The sequence below is a fragment of the Canis aureus genome, chromosome 4, assembly GCF_053574225.1.
Source record: "Canis aureus isolate CA01 chromosome 4, VMU_Caureus_v.1.0, whole genome shotgun sequence".
NCBI lineage: Eukaryota > Metazoa > Chordata > Mammalia > Carnivora > Canidae > Canis > Canis aureus.
In genome coordinates, this window is record NC_135614.1 from 81372467 (window position 1) to 81378466 (window position 6000).

The window sequence follows — 6000 nt, forward strand, 5'->3', positions numbered from 1 at the left end:
AACTATAACTTAACTGATAATTTTATAAAAGTAAGAGAAGTTAAGGAAAGCAATTTCAATAAATTAAGTTGAAGAAAATAATATATATCTTCCAATCTATATTATTTATCATGTGCATTCTCTTATTTCTTAAGACCCCTTCAGATGACTTCTAACTAAAAGTTATGTATTTAAAATACTTTCAAACAAAGCTTTTTATCATGGAACAAAATTTCTTCTCCAAATAGATTACTATTTTCTGTAATCATACTGTTTTGTTAGTAACTTCAAGTGTGAGTTTTTCTAGTATTTTATACAAAATTAGAATTGGAAAAGCAGGGGAGCTAAGATGATGTATACTAGGAGGACCCTACACTCATCTAGTCCGTATAACACAACCAGTTAACTATCATTCTGAATACCCATAAAATCGCCCTGAGGACTGATAGAACAAACTGCACAACTAGAGGGACAGAAGAGGCCACATTACAAAAGGTAGGAAATGTGGAGATGTGGTTTAGAGGACAAATAGACTCTGGGTGTGTGGAGGGGAGGAAGCCCTGATCCCAGACAAAGGCAAGAGAGAGTGGAAAGCACACAGAAATGCATAAGAAGAACACTTGCCCAAAGCCATTTGCTAGGAAAACTAGAGAGGCTGATTTTTCTGAGTTTTCACAAGGAACAAGGCTCAAAGACTGGAGGTTTTTTTTTTTTGTTTTTTTTTTTTAATTTTTTTGTAACTTTTTATTTATTTATTTATTTTTTAATTTTTTTTTATTGGAGTTCAATTTGCCAACATATAGCATAACACCCAGTCCTCATCCCATCAAGTGTCCCCCTCAGTGCCCATCACCCAGTCACCCCCACCCCCTGTCCACCTCCCCTTCCACCACCCCTAGTTCGTTTCCCAGAGTTAGGAGTCTCTCATGTTCTGTCTCCCTCACTGATATTTTCACTCATTTTCTCTCTTTTCCCCTTTATTCCCTTTCACTATTTTTTATATTCCCCAAATGAATGAGACCATATAATGTTTGTCCTTCTCCGACTGACTTATTTCACTCAGCATAATACCCTCCAGTTCCATCCACGTTGAAGCAAATGGTGGGTATTTGTCATTTCTAATAGCTGAGGAATATTCCATTGTATACATAAACCACATCTTCTTTACCCATTCATCTTTCGATGGACACCGAGGCTCCTTCCACAGTTTGGCTATTGTGGGCATTGCTGCTATAAACATCGGGGTGCAGGTGTCCCGGGGTTTCACTGCATCTGTATCTTTGGGGTAAATCCCCAGCAGTGCAAGATGGTGGAAGAGGAAGACGAGAGTTTTAAAGGTGGACAGGGCTTGGCTGGGTTAGAGCCCCGAGGACACTGCCCTACTTCTATAGAGAACGCAGGCAAGCGACACTGGGACCGAGGGTGTGACCTGAGGAGAGCCTAAGGCTTCCAAGGGAAACATCATTCACTTTTCTTGGGGCACATCTGTGAGAGTTGGCAATTTGCAGATACCTCTCCCCCGACAAAAGAGCCAGTGGGTGCCATTTCCTCGCCTGCTCCTTGGCATAGGTGCAGAACCATCTACCCACAGTGGCTAGTCCAGACACAGGCTACCCAGCCAGGTTATACTTACATTATTATTACAATTACTTTCAAGTGAAAAAATTCTACCAAGGTATTTCCAATTGTAGGTGTGATTGTTTATTGTTTGATCTTTGCACTAAATACTGTGGCTTAGTTTACTGAATTCAACATCAATCTCGGTTAATTCTTGTATTATATATCTAGTGAATCATGTCTCTATTTCATTCTAGATAAATCCCACCCATTGGTGTTTTTAATATTGTCTCTTCTCATCTTTTCCATTGTCTTCTGCTTTCTTTTCAGATGTATTTTTTTTCTTTTTACCTTCTGTCCTCCATACCTCCTAATTTCTTTTCTATTTCCAATCTCCCTTACTCCATGTGTTACGATTGATTCCCTTTCCATACTCAAATTCATTAAATCTCCAGTCAAATGGAGATTTGATCTTTTAGCCTTTGTCATACTATGTTCAAGATTTCTGCTTTATACATCACTACTTGTGGTTCCCTTATATTTTTTTTTGAGCATTAAATTTTTATTTGTTAGAGAACTACTCATATAGTTAGATAATAGCACTCTTGGTCTGCATTATCCATTTTGTTAACTTTGCCTAGTTGCCTGTATGTGTTGAAAAATTCCTGTTTGAGTGCTCATTGTGAATGACTGAATTTCTTTTCCTTTTTCTCTTAATGTTTAAATGTATAGCTCTGCAGTGACTCAGCTCACCCATAGACTCAGAGTTTATAGATTATAATTAAAATTTATATTGTTGGTTCTGATATATTGGTCTATGAATAATTTACAGTTCTCACATCTGGGTCAAAATATGACAGACTCTTTCCTGGTTAACTGGAGGACTAGTTTCCTCCCAATTGCTTATCTAGTGTGATGAAAATTTTAGCTTGTTGAAGAGCCTAAAGTCAAGTTGTCTAGCTTTACTCAGGGAATATTTTGTCTGGTGACTTAAATTTTCTGCTTGGTTTCCAGTGCAAAAAAAATCTGTTTGCATTTTTGTTGATAAAAAAATTTAACATTATTTACATGCTATTCTGCAGGTTTTAAAAATTATCCATTGTATCTTGTATTTATGATGGATAAATGGAAAGACTCCCACATGTATTTTTTCTGACATTTTAAAAAATTTCTAAATTTCATTCAAGTATACCAAGTTTACCATGTGTTTAGAATTCACTAAGATATATTTATACATTTTCACCTTTTCCATTAAAAAGTATTATCACTTTAGGTACTCAAAAGTTATATAATTTTATATAACTTATTCATAGATGTCATAAAGCCTTCTAGTGGCTGCACATTCATCACTCTATCATTTAGCAATTCCTTATTACAATAAATATCTTAACAAATATCAACACCATAAATAAGTTGACTTCAGACAAATGGTATTACAATTTTAAATTTTGGGGATCAGTCTGGTTGTGTTTATGGCTTCACAATTATACCATATTCCTTTCCTAATGTAGTATCAATTTGCACTTGGCTGAATTTCAATATTCTGTTTATAGATTTTCTGGAAAGTTGCTACTAAATTATCCCAAGCTTAAAAGTAATATGATATTTTTATTTGCCCTTCTATTCAAAACCAAGATATTGAGAACACTGTCTCAATATCATTTACTCAGTTCTTTATGTTAACATGCCAACATTTTTTCTTTTCTTATAATTTATGTTAAAAATGATGCATGGCCTATAGTAATTGGTATAATCTCTCTTTTCTAGTATTTAAAAATAATTTATAATAATTATTTCTTTTAAAAACTTCCTGCCACATTAGAGATCTGTAATTTTCCAGGTTGACTCACACAGTTCAGTATATGTAATAGGCATAGAAAAAACACTGAAATCATACAAACAACACAAGTATAAAAGTGACACCTACACATACATTTCTTACTTTATTTCACACAGTTTGAACTTACGGGGTCGGGACTAATATTTGACCTGTTTTAACAGATAAGAAAATTGTAGGTGTGAGAGGTAAAGATTTGCTCACAATTTAAAGCAAATAAGTTACTAAGTCATTAAAAGAACTCAAATCTTTTGGCGAAAATTCAATTAGTATTCTTTCCATAACTGTACAGTCTCTGTTAAAATGAGTGCAATCTTAGCAGACACCTTGGAATTTGTTATTTGTCTTACTTATTTGACTCTCTCCAAGATTCTATCTACTATCCCGAAGTTTATGATTGAATGTTGACTCTTCTGATTTATGATATGGGCGTATTGTGATAACTAGTAGTTTCTTGACTTTGAAATTACTAATGCTCAAAGTTCCATTTTTTGGAAACCTTAGTGAAAAATAAAATGTCAACTAATCTTTCTGTCTATGCAAGCAGTTTTGTGGAAGAATGTTCACTCATTCATCATTCACTCTAAAAACATTTTTGAATGCCTTGTGTTTGCCAGGTAGTGTGTTCAATGGCTGGGGATACAGAGATGAGATGCAAGAGTTCTTGCTTCATGGAAAGTAATTTTTATGGTCAATATAACTATATCAATATGTATGGAATAATGTAACTAAATAATACCAGTAAATACAGTAAAGGTAATGGTAGACAAATATACAGGGCACATTGGGATTATAGGATAGTTGATATGCAAGAATTCCTACAAATATCAGAGATGTAGGATGTTCTATAAAATTGAAGTGAGACTCACATTGAAAATACAAATGTGCCTCACAGACAAGGACAGGAATTTCACTTGGTCCCAGCAATATATACGTGATATACACTGAAAGAGAATCATATATTCTGAGAACTACACACAGTTCTTTATCTTGATTCAACAACATTGTTCAGAACAGGGTAGTTGAAAATAATATTTTGTGGCTAATGGATTTAACATCCTACCCAGGTATACATGTTTACCAAAGTATGTTCCTCTCCAGTTCAGTAGGATGATGAGAGATATGGCATGAATAAAAATATCCCTTGTTTGGGCAGCTCTGGTGGCCTGGCGGTTTAGCGCCACCTTCAACCCAGGGCGTGATCCTGGAGACCCAGGATCAAGTCCCACGTCAGGGTCCCTGCATGGAGTCTGCTTCTCCCTCTGCCTGTGTCTCTGCCAATCTCTCTCTCTCTCTCTCTTTCTCTGTGTGTGTGTCTCTCATGAATAAATAAATGAAATCTTTAAAAAAAAATATCCCTTGTTCAAATACGTTTGGATCAAAACTTAAAACAGATTCATTTAGTAAGACCCTCTCATATTGATACATATGTTGAATCTCAAAGAGGAAGTGTTTCTCATACTTAGCCAGAGATTTAATTTTTACAAAATAGTGGAATGAATAACACATGCATCCCCACAGCTACCCTCTTACTCAGGCTTGCACCCTCACACACTCATGTTTATTCATGTTCAGGCACATTCACACTCACTGGGCAAGAATCGCAACTTTCCCTGCCCCCTCCCACCACATACACACAGATATTTCTTCTTTCTCTGCCTCTCTCACTCTCCACCATCTCTCTCTCTTCCTCCCTTTCAGCCCTACAGCCAAACAACATACAGAAATATCCAAAATTCACACTTTTAAACTCTTCTCACAAAACTTATAATTTGTATATTAGAAAAATGTTTTGAGTTTCACATTATTATATAATCTGTAAACGTTTCAAGTTATTATATAATCTGTAAACTTACATTAACTGATAACACTTGAAATTAGTAAAATGCATGTCATGCCATACAGAAGCACATCAGGTTTTAATGTTTTCTTTTTATATTGAACTATATAATCTAATACTAATAAAGTATTCATGCATAATAAATTTTGGTGAAAATGTAACAATAATTTTCATTAGGAAATATTAACTGGACTTTACCCTAAGGTTTTTCTAAGAAGAGATTGTTTACTCTGGTGCTATTTCTTCAGTTTATCATTTACGAAGGCAAAACACTCTCCATCTACATATATATAAATTCCTGTTCAACAACAAAGTAAGTAAAATAAAGCTTTTAAACAGTATGTTTAAATTTTGGCTGACTAGAAACTGGTAATATATTCCATTTTGCTCTTTTAGTATTTAAGTTGCTACAAAACTGTATAAATCTTCCTCTATTTTATCTTCCACTATAAAAGAACCACTTGCTATAACTGAGAATTGCTTGTGCTGTAGAATATAGTAAAATATTAAATATTTTATAAGTTCTTTAATATTGAAATGTATTAATTTATAAACCTGAAATACTTCAGAATCATTATGACATACTTTACACTTAAACTTAAATAACATTTATTTACATTTTCTGCTTATAAAAACAATATATGCTAGGCATGGAGGAACTGCAATCCCGAGAAATATATAATAAAAGCCAACTATATTACTATCTTCCAGGGATATTTACTATTGAAGTTTGATGTTTGTTATTAGTTATCTTCCTACGCCTACACACACACACACACACACACAC